The following is an 11,946-nucleotide window of genomic DNA, read 5'->3' as shown; positions in this document are numbered from 1 at the left end:
AGATATAGCTAATGTTTTAACACTGGAACTGGAGTCCTGCAGCAAATGGTTAGTAGACAACAAACTATCGTTACACCTCGGGAAAACTGAAGCTATTCTCTTTGGCACGAAACATAAACTGAGAAGAGTAAATAATTTTAATGTCCTGTCTAATGGGGAGTCCATCACTTCAATTTCCTCAGTAAAATATCTGGGAATCCCCTTTGACCCATGCATGTCAGGAGAATTGATAGGGAACAGTGTAGTAAGGAAAGCGAAAGCCACACTGAAGTTCCTCTACAGACAAGCACAGTGTCTACCTACTGAGGCTCGCAGGACCCTATGTCTAGTGTCATATGGACTACGCTTGCTCTTCATGGTACTCTGCCTTGACAAAAAAACTGAAGGATAGACTGCAAATCACCCAGAACAAAACTGTAAGATTCATCCTGGACCTGGGTCCAAGAGAACACGTAGGCCAGGATGAATTACAGCAGTTGGATATGCTGAATGTTGAAGACAGAGTAAAACAACTAAAGTTAAATCATGTTTACAAAATTGCTCACAAACAGTGTCCAGAATATCTTGCTGTCAATTTTGTCAAGGTTGGGAACCAAAGCAATCATAGTACTAGGGGGAGAGAGCACAACTTTGTAGTACCTACAGTCATTGGCCAGGCTTCAAACACCTTTTATTGTACAGCAATAAAGGAATGGAACAGACTGCCTGCATATGTCAAAGCCAGTCATAGCATGAACCAGTTCAAGAAGAGTGCCAAAAGGTGTCTGATGAATGTAGCTACAGAAAGGGAGGGGAATGATTTTCTATTTTTTAGCTAACACACGTGTAAATTTTACCTTATTCCTAGTAATGACCCTCGTATTGTAGATAGTCTTAATGACCCTCGTGTAGTAGATAGTCTTTTTAGTATGATAATAAGATGTTATCTTCATTGTAGAATAATAAGAAAATATTATAACCTTTATATTATAATAATAAGGTAAAAGGACCCCAATGGAAATAAGTCACTCTGTCTGACTTATTGGGTTATCCCAGGTTCTCTACACATATGCTGCTATGTATGATAATTCTATGTAACTGTATTTGTGTATACCTGAATAAACTTACTTACTTACTTACAAACATACACATACGCAAAGACAAACACATACACAAACTCATACACAAACACATACACAAACAAACACAGGCACAATTAATTTAAAAGATGATTGCAAAGGGAAATTGTATTTCATTTCTTTAAGTCTTATCGGTCTTCTTTGGAAAGAAAAATTGGATTGATTTTGGCCTATGAAAGCCACAGGTTGATTTTTAATAAAAACATGAAAAAAAAAGAAAAAAAAAAGAAGGAACTGCGTCTCATGCGATAATTTCTGAGTGTCGCGCATCTGATTAACTTCAACTCTTCGATGATGATACCATGATAATACAACTTCTGAGCGGCTTCAAGGTTAATTTATGTGTGTATTTTAGGATAATGGTAGCTATTATACAAAAAATGGTTATAACCATAACCATAATTATAAAGGGATGGAGGGGTAAGCCAGCAGAAGGCCTCTGTCAGATGACCATAAGCTGCAGGTGTGGGTCAGGATCCTCGTCAGGAAACACTTGTCCTGTTTCCTGACATAATATCTACCTAGGATAATGGTGTCTTGGAAAGGTTTAAATCATATTTGGGGTGAGTCTTAATTTACTGTTTTTATTGAATATATTTGAACATTAGTTTTAATGCGATGATTTGTGGAATGCCTCTTTTGATTCCCTTTAAATCTTCATTGCTAATACCTAAAGCTGCATTGTCTTGGCTCCCACAGCGACCAAAATACATCTATGATCTCCTGTGTATTCATTTGTGATTTATGGCAGGGACAATGGCGGCAGTGTTTACACTCGAAGAAGGGACAATGGCGGCAGTGTTTACACTCGAAGGGACAATGGCGGCAGTGTTTACACTCGAAGAAGGGACAATGGCGGCAGTTGTGATGAATGGTTTGAAAAACCGACAAGTTGAAGATTGAGACACTTATGCAGCATATGGGAATCTTTATTCAGGAAACGTTTCGCCACACAGTGGCTTCATCAGTCCAATACAAAGAGGAAGGCGTAAGGAGTGGAGGAGAATGAGGTAATCAGTCCCTCAACCTGGAGTCGATGTGTTCAGTCCATCAATCTTGTAGAATGTGACATTCTACAAGATTGATGGACTGAACACATCGACTCCAGGTTGAGGGACTGATTACCTCATTCTCCTCCACTCCTTACGCCTTCCTCTTTGTATTGGACTGATGAAGCCACTGTGTGGCGAAACGTTTCCTGAATAAAGATTCCCATATGCTGCATAAGTGTCTCAATCTTCAATGGCGGCAGTGTTTACACTCGAAGAAGGGACAATGGCGGCAGTGTTTACACTCGAAGGGACAATGGCGGCAGTGTTTACACTCGAAGAAGGGACAATGGCGGCAGTGTTTACACTCGAAGAAGGGACAATGGCGGCAGTGTTTACACTCGAAGCATTAGAAGACTTACTTTAAAACTTGTCTTGTTTGCAAGACTTGTAAATTAATTTCTAGAGGTGAAAGTGAGTATCGTAGACTCACCGCCATGATCCAGCTGCTCTAGACTATTGGTCTGTGCCGCAGTCTCTATCTTCATAAAAATCAGGTGTTATGTTGGTTTTGATTATTGTACTTAGTATATTGTAAAGTTTGATTTTCTGATATACTCGCAATGATGAGGAGTTTCAACTAGAAACTGGCTGCTATTGTAGCCTGGCTGCTCTTGTAGTCTGGCTGCTCTTGTAGTCTGGCTGCTCTTGTAGCCTGGCTGCTATTGTAGCCTGGCTGCTCTTGTAGTCTGGCTACTCTTGTAGCCTGGCTGCTATTGTAGCCTGGCTGCTATTGTAGCCTGGCTACTCTTGTAGCCTGGCTGCTCTTGTAGCCTGGCTGCTCTTGTAGCCTGGCTGCTTTTGTAGTTTGGCTGCACTTGTAGGCTATCTGCTCTTGTAGTGTTTAGGGATCTTTGTTTTTGGCCGGGTCACCAAGAACAACAATCTTTGTTTACATTGTCTCCCTCAAGTGGTGTGCCTCAGAACCAACGGGACGAAGCTGTAGCAAAGCCAGAGGACCATGAAGCCGGCATTAACATTTTTTTTCTGATCCACTGTTTTGGAGATAATTATCTGTCTTTATAAATATAAGTGTTGTCCAGACCATCTGCCTATCTTCAGTTTAGGATCTTATAGGGTAGCATAGTAACTATCTGGACAATTCTGTCTGCCATCGAGTCTCCATAGTTGAGCTATCCTTGGTACTGAGTAGCTGACTGTGGCAAGACGTTACTTGATGATATTGTCCACCTCTTCATATCTTGGGCGCCTTCCTCTCAGCTAATGTTAATGAAGCCATGGTGGCTGAATTAGCCCACTGATGCAGTTCCGCAGATACAACTGTGTTCTAAATTGTTACTCCAATACCAATGGCCTAAGGGTTGAGAAACGTGCCAGAAGAATAATTAGGGAAAACTGATAGTAAATAATGAAAATGAAACAAGATTTATTTTCACAGCTAAGAACCAAGTCCTTTCCTTGAAAAAGTCTCAAGTTCTTTTGATATATTCTTCACAATTTGGCCAGCCTACTGGGACTGCTTGTCTCTTTTTAGGGTAAACTGAATTGGTTGGAGAGAATGCAGACATATTCCACTACCTTACGCCTTCGATGGGCTTAAGGACACGAATCCCAACAGGGATTTTGAAGCACTCCGTGAGAATCTAGAACTAATCTCTAATTACTACCACTATGCAACATTAGTTCACATCACATGGTCTCATATGTCAACAGAGGCGAGCTCCGATGACACTCAGTCCTCTACTTTCGATATGAGGTAGAAATCCTGCCATCACGACTTATCATAGCAGTGTAAATAATTTTCTTTTTACTGAGTGGACCGGAAAGCCAAGAGAAGGCTTCGTGCGTATGACCAAAACAAAGCTGCACTGGGTGGGTCATGGAATGATCAAGACTTGCGTCAGGAGACATTTTCAAATTTCTCCATACGTATAAAATTCCACTACTGCTACACCGGCAAATAACACAGACTTGAAAAGTTAAGTAAGTTTGAGGTGTGTGTTCAGCTCCATAACTTAGATCGATTACTCCTCCGTGTTCGACAAATCCCACCTTTTTTTCCTCTTTTCTATCCCCTCCCTTATCACCCTTCTCTCTCTCTCTCTCTCTCTCTTTCTTTCTCTCTCGCTACTTTATCATGGGAACCTCTGCAGCTGGTGGTGGACTCAGAATAAGTCACAGGTGCAGGGTCGCATTATCAAGGCCAGGAGGTCCCCTCAAGTTCACCCTTACTCATGTAATCACATCACCTTACGCATTAAGAGTACGCATTATGAATTTAGTATCAATGTGAAACGTTTTTAAAAACTTTATCTTCAAATATGCATGGGGAATTTATTACATAATTAACCAGGACAGGTTTTATTCACCTGTGAATGTCGACGAGGCGGCTGTGTCGTAGTGAGTCTTGATGTTACGGTGGGCGATGTTAGTGATGTTTATGGTCGGTAGCTTGATAATGCCTGTATTAACTTGTATGTACACACACATTGCTGTATACATTGTTGTACACACACTGTTGTACACACATTTTTGCACAATCATTGTTGTACACACATTGCTGCACTCACATAGCTGCACTCACATAATTGCACTCACATAGCTGCACTCACATAATTACACTCACATAGCAAACAATGAAGGTTTGCAACAAGACTAGTCCCTGAGCTAAGGGATATGTCCTACTAGGATAGATTAAGAGAACACAATCTGACAACATTGAAGGACAGGAAGAATAGGGAGGACATGATAACGACATAAAATACCGAGATGAATTGACAAGCTGAGCAAGGCCAGAATGTTTCAGAGATGGGACATAGGAACAAGGAACCACAATTGGAAGTTGAAAACTCAGATGAGACACAGGGATATCAGGAAGTATTTCTCCAGCACTAGAGTTGTCAGGAAGTGGAACAATCTGGAGAGTGATGTAGTGAAGGTAGGATACATGCATAGCTTTAAGAAGAGGTACGATAAGGCTCGTGGAGTAACGAGAGAGTAGAGCTAGTAAGGATCAACGAAGAGGCAGGGCCAGGAGCTATGAAACCACAAGTAGGTGACTACATACACACATACACAGGATCCATACATAGATTCAATAAGAGGTACGATAAGGCTCATGGAGTAAGGAGAGAGTGAACATAGTAACGACCATTGAAGAGGCAGGGCCAGGAGCTTCGAATCGACCCCTGTAACCACAAATAAGTGAGTACATGCATAGTTGCACATAGATGATCAGGAGTGACTTAAGAAACGTGTCAAGTCTCCTCGAGGAAGGTCCATTAAGAGACTACATGGATATTCATTTTCCTCTTTTCTCTTTTTTTCCTTCCTCTTACTTTTCGATTTTATTTCGCTTATAACTCGAGAACACCTCATCTAATCGCCTTCAAATTTTCAGCTCATGTGTACGGTAACGAGGACCAGATTCCTGGAACAACAGGAATGTTGACACGCCCTGTGACCAAAGTTGTTGAACGAATCGCCAGCGTCCTGGAATGGGTCCAGTAGCCTCCCAACCCCTCAGCAGCATGGCTTCAAACCTTGAAGAAAAAGGGTGAAATTCATTTGTGTAAGATGCAGATCTGACCATTTTATGTGTAAAATTGTCTGAAATTTTATGCCTGTTAAATTACGTGAAATAACTTTCAGTTTATCTCCTGAACGACTTCGATATTTAATGGCTGACACATCTTAGTGTCAGGATAGTACCTGTCTGGAGTCTGCCTGGAGGCTATTCCGCGGGGGGGTCAACGCCCCCACTGCCCAGTCCTTGACCAGGCCTCGCTGTTGATCAGGGTCCGATCAACCAGACTGTTACTGCTGGCCACACGTAGTCCAACGTACGAACCACAGCCGGGCAAATTTGGTGATGCAGTAAAATCGTAAAATGAACCTGGAATCATTAGAACCCGTATCAGAACTGGAGAATGACTTATCTGATCGACTTCAAACTTTCGCCACCGGCGTGGATTCGGAGAAGTGGCAGATGCAGTTTAATATAGACAAATGCAAAGTTCTAAATGTTGGACAGGACAATAACCATGCCACATATAAACTAAATAATGTAGATCTTAATATTACGGATTGCGAAAAAGATTTAGGAGTTCTGGTTAACAGTAATCTGAAACCAAGACAACAGTGCATAAGTGTTCGCAATAAAGCTAATAGAATCTTGGCTTCATATCAAGAAGCATAAATAATAGGAGTCCTCAGGTTGTTCTTCAACTCTATACATCCTTGGTTAGGCCTCAGTTAGATTATGCTGCACAGTTTTGGTCACCGTATTACAGAATGGATATAAATTCTCTGGAAAATGTACAAAGGAGGATGACAAAGTTGATCCCATGTATCAGTAACCTTCCCTATGAGGATAGACTGAGGTCCCTGAATCTGCACTCTCTAGAAAGACGTAGAATTAGGGGGGATAAGATTGAGGTGTATAAATGGAAGACAGGAATAAATAAAGGGGATGTAAATAGTGTGCTGAAAATATCTAGCCTAGACAGGACTCGCAGCAATGGTTTTAAGTTGGAAAAATTCAGATTCAGGAAGGATATAGGAAAGTACTGGTTTGGTAATAGAGTTGTGGATGAGTGGAACAAACTCCCGAGTACAGTTATAGAGGCCAGAACGTTGTGTAGCTTTAAAAATAGGTTGGATAAATACATGAGTGGATGTGGGTGGGTGTGAGTTAGACCTGATAGCTTGTGCTACCAGGTCGGTTGCCGTGTTCCTCCCTTAAGTCAATGTGACCTGACCTGACTAGGTTGGGTGCATTGGCTTAAGCCGGTAGGAGACTTGGACATGCCTCGCATGGGCCAGTAGGCCTTCTGCAGTGTTCCTTCGTTCTTATGTTCTTATACCCATAGTGTGGGTAGTAGTCACACCATACCCATAGTGTGGGTAGTAGTCACACCATACCCATGGTATGGGTGGTAGTCACACCATACCCATAGTGTGGGTAGTAGTCACACCATACCCATGATATGGGTAGTAGTCACACCATACCCATAGTGTGGGTAGTAGTCACACCATACCCATGATATGGGTAGTAGTCACACCATACTCATGGTGTGGGTAGTAGTCACACCATACCCATGGTATGGGTGGCAGTCACACCATACCCATAGTGTGGGTAGTAGTCACACCATACCCATGATATGGGTAGTAGTCACACCATACTCATGGTGTGGGTAGTAGTCACACCATACCCATGGTATGGGTAGTAGTCACACCATACCCATGGTGTGGGTAGTAGTCACACCATACCCATGGTATGGGTAGTAGTCACATCATACCCATGGTATGGGTAGTAGTCACACCATACCCATGGTGTGGGTAGTAGTCACACCATACCCATGGTATGGGTAGTAGTCACACCATACCCATGGTGTGGGTAGTAGTCACACCATACCCATGGTATGAGTAGTAGTCACACCATACCCATGGTGTGGGTGGTAGTCACACCATACCCATGGTGTGGGTAGTAGTCACACCATACCAATGGTATGGGTAGTAGTCACACCATACCCATGGAATGGGTAGTAGTCACACCATACCCATGGTATGGGTAGTAATCACACCATACCCATGGTGTGGGTAGTCACATCATACCCATGGTATGGGTAGTCACACCATACCCATGGTGTGGGTAGTAGTCACACCATACCCATAGTGTGGGTAGTAGTCACACCATACCCATGGTGTGAGTAGTAGTCACACCATACCCATGGGGTGGGTAGTAGTCACACCATACCCATGGTGCGGGTGGTAGTCAAAAAGATTACAGAGGTACATAATGGGTCCAGGGGCTGTACCTCAACATTACAGAGGTACATAATGGGTCCAGGGACTGTACCTTAACATTACAGAGGTACATAATGGGTCCAGGGACTGTACCTCAACATTACAGAGGTACATAATGGGTCCAGGGACTGTACCTCAACATTACAGAGGTACATAATGGGTCCAGGGACTGTACCTCAACATTACAGAGGTACATAATGGGTCCAGGGAATGTACCTCAACATTACAGAGGTACATAATGGGTCCAGGGACTGTACCTCAACATTACAGAGGTACATAATGGGTCCAGGGACTGTACCTCAACATTACAGAGGTACATAATGGGTCTTGATGACTGAACACGTTACAGTGACAATGACAGTGATAATTACCAAGTTATATTGGAAATGAACCAGTTACAGTGATAATTAACAAATTACAGTGAAAATTAACAAGTTACAGTGATAATGAGCAAGTTACAGTGATAACGAACAAGTTGCAGTGAAAATTAACAAGTTACAGTGATAATTAACAAGTTACAGTGATAATTAACAAGTTACAGTGATAATGAACAATTTCGAATGATAATTAACAAGTTACAGTGATAATGAACAAGTTACAGTGAAAATTAACAAGTTACAGTGATAATTAACAAGTTACAGTGATAATGAACAATTTAGAATGATAATTAACAAGTTACAGTGATAATGAACAAGTTACAGTGAAAATTAACAAGTTACAGTGATAATTAACAAATTACAGTGATAATGAACAATTTAGAATTATAAATAACAAGTTACAGTAATAATGAACAAGTTACAGTGAAAATTAACAAGTTACAGTGATAATTAACAAGTTACAGTGATAATGAGAAAGTTACAGTGATAATGAACAAGTTACAGTGATAATTAACAAGTTACAGTGATAATTAACAAATTACAGTGATAATTAACAAGTTACATTGGCAATGAACCAGTTACAGTGATAATTAACAAGTTACAGATATAATTAACAATTTACAGTGATAATGAGCAAGTTACAGTGATAATGAACAAGTTACAGTGGTAATTAACAAGTTACAGTGATAATTAACAAGTTACAGTGATAATTAACAAGTTACAGTGGTAATTAAAAAGTTACAGTGATAATTAACAAGTTACAGTGATAATTAACAAGCTACAGTGATAATTAACAAGTTACAGTGATAATTAACAAGTTACAGTGATAATTAACAAGTTACAGTGGTAATTAACAAGTTACAGTGATAATTAACAAGTTACAGTGATAATTAACAAGTTACAGTGATAATTAACAAGTTACAGTGATAATTAACAAGTTACAGTGATAATTAACAAGTTACAGTGGTAATTAACAAGTTACAGTGATAATTAACAAGTTACAGTGATAATTAACAAGTTACAGTGATAATTAACAAGTTACAGTGATAATTAACAAGTTACAGTGATAATTAACAAGTTACAGTGATAATTAACAATTTACAGTGATAATTAACAAGTTACAGTGATAATTAACAATTTACAGTGATAATTAACAAGTTACAGTGATAATTAACAAGTTACAGTGATAATTAACAAGCTACAGTGATAATTAACAAGTTACAGTGATAATTAACAAGTTACAGTGATAATTAACAAGTTACAGTGATAATTAACAAGTTACAGTGATAATTAACAAGTTACAGTGATAATTAACAAGTTACAGTGATAATTAACAAGTTACAGTGATAATTAACAAGTTACAGTGATAATTAACAAGTTACACTGATAATTAACAAGTTACAGTGATAATTAACAAGTTACAGTGATAAATAACAAGTTACAGTGATAATTAACAAGTTACAGTGGTAATTAACAAGTTACAGTGATAATTAACAAGTTACAGTGATAATTAACAAGCTACAGTGATAATTAACAAGTTACAGTGATAATTAACAAGTTACAGTGATAATTAACAAGTTACAGTGATAATTAACAAGTTACAGTGATAATTAACAAGTTACAGTGATAATTAACAATTTACAGTGATAATTAACAAGTTACAGTGATAATTAACAATTTACAGTGATAATTAACAAGTTACAGTGATAATTAACAAGTTACAGTGATAATTAACAAGCTACAGTGATAATTAACAAGTTACAGTGATAATTAACAAGTTACAGTGATAATTAACAAGTTACAGTGATAATTAACAAGTTACAGTGATAATTAACAAGTTACAGTGATAATTAACAAGTTACAGTGATAATTAACAAGTTACAGTGATAATTAACAAGTTACAGTGATAATTAACAAGTTACAGTGATAATTAACAAGTTACAGTGATAATCAACAAGTTACAGTGATAATTAACAAGTTACAGTAATAATTAACAAGTTATAGTGATAATCAACAAGTTACAGTGATAATTAACAAGCTACAGTGATAATTAACAAGTTACAGTGATAATTAACAAGTTACAGTCATAATTAACAAGTTACAGTGATAATTAACAAGTTACAGTGATAATTAACAAGTTACAGTAATAATTAACAAATTACAGTGATAATCAACAAGTTACAGTGATAATTAACAAGTTACAGTAATAATTAACAAGTTATAGTGATAATCAACAAGTTACAGTGATAATTAACAAGTTACAGTGATAATTAACAAGTTACTGTGATAATTAACAAGTTACAGTGATAATTAACAAGTTACAGTGATAATTAACAAGTTACAGTGATAATTAACAAGTTACAGTGATAATTAACAAGTTACAGTGATAATTAACAAGTTACAGTGGTGGTAATGCTACACTGGCAGCGTAGATCACAATTTGCCAGTTTGATTGAATGAATAATGATATTTATATACAAGAACTAAAGAATGCTTATTCCGATCGACTTCAACCTCCTATTATTGGTGGGATTTATTCAAACACAACTCGTCACTTTCAGCTGTGTAAATTTCAGTTTGCCAATTTTATTAGAAAATTGGTTTCCCATGTAATAGCTAGTGAATGCCTCTTCCGATAGGATTCAAACCCATAATACCGGTGTATGCTAATTACAAGTAATTTTTGTATTAATTTTGGGCCGTGTGACCCATAATTTGCCATAATTCTCTTTGCCATTTTTTTGATCAAAGATCCAAATCAAATATTTTTTCCTACAGTATTGTAGAGAATTTTGTACAAAAAAAGTTAAAGAGAATGTTGAAAAAAAAAATTCATACTTTGGTTGACTTTGTCACAAACTTTTGTATGTTACTCGAGAACGACCTATTCGATCGGCTTCAGATTTTCAACGGTTTTGTAATGTATCTTGGATAAGATTACCCGGACTATTTGCATGTGTGGGTGACCTATGTGTGGGTGACCTATGTGTGGGTGACCTATGTGTGGGTGACCTATGTGTGGGTGACCTATGTGTGGGTGACCTATGTGTGGGTGACCTATGTGTGGGTGACCTATGTGTGGGTGACCTATGTGTGGGTGACCTATGTGTGGGTGACCTACGTGTGGGTGACCTATGTGTGGGTGACCTATGTGTGGGTGACCTATGTGTGGGTGACCTATGTGTGGGTGACCTATGTGTGGGTGACCTACGTGTGGGTGACCTGTGTGTGGGTGACCTATGTGTGGGTGATCTATGAGTGGGTGACCTATGTGTGGGTGACCTATGTGTGGGTGACCTATGTGTGGGTGATCTATGTGTGGGTGACCTATGTGTGGGTGACCTATGTGTGGGTGACCTATGTGTGGGTGACCTACGTGTGGGTGACCTATGTGTGGGTGACCTATGTGTGGGTGATCTATGAGTGGGTGACCTATGTGTGGGTGACCTATGTGTGGGTGACCTATGTGTGGGTGATCTATGAGTGGGTGACCTATGTGTGGGTGACCTATGTGTGGGTGATCTATGAGTGGGTGACCTATGTGTGGGTGACCTATGTGTGGGTGACCTATGTGTGGGTGACCTATGTGTGGGTGATCTATGAGTGGGTGACCTATGTGTGGGTGACCTATGT

General features: G+C 39.3%; 1 long non-coding RNA gene across 2 annotated transcripts in view; it reads right to left on the bottom strand.

Annotated features, from left to right (window-relative positions):
• Window positions 1-2,369: 2,369 nt before the first annotated feature.
• Window positions 2,370-11,946, bottom strand: part of LOC128698961 (uncharacterized) — a 54,305-nt gene continuing 44,728 nt past the window's right edge. For both annotated transcript variants that reach the window (XR_011393549.1, XR_008408527.2), the window contains 2 exons: window positions 5,840-6,023; window positions 2,370-5,670 (listed from right to left, as the gene is read on the bottom strand). This is a non-coding gene — a long non-coding RNA (uncharacterized lncRNA). The remainder of the gene's footprint in view (window positions 5,671-5,839; window positions 6,024-11,946) is intronic.

This window comes from Cherax quadricarinatus, chromosome 55 (genome assembly GCF_038502225.1).
Source record: "Cherax quadricarinatus isolate ZL_2023a chromosome 55, ASM3850222v1, whole genome shotgun sequence".
In the NCBI taxonomy this organism is placed as follows: Eukaryota; Metazoa; Arthropoda; class Malacostraca; order Decapoda; family Parastacidae; genus Cherax; species Cherax quadricarinatus.
This window is presented reverse-complemented; position numbering and strand designations above follow the sequence as displayed.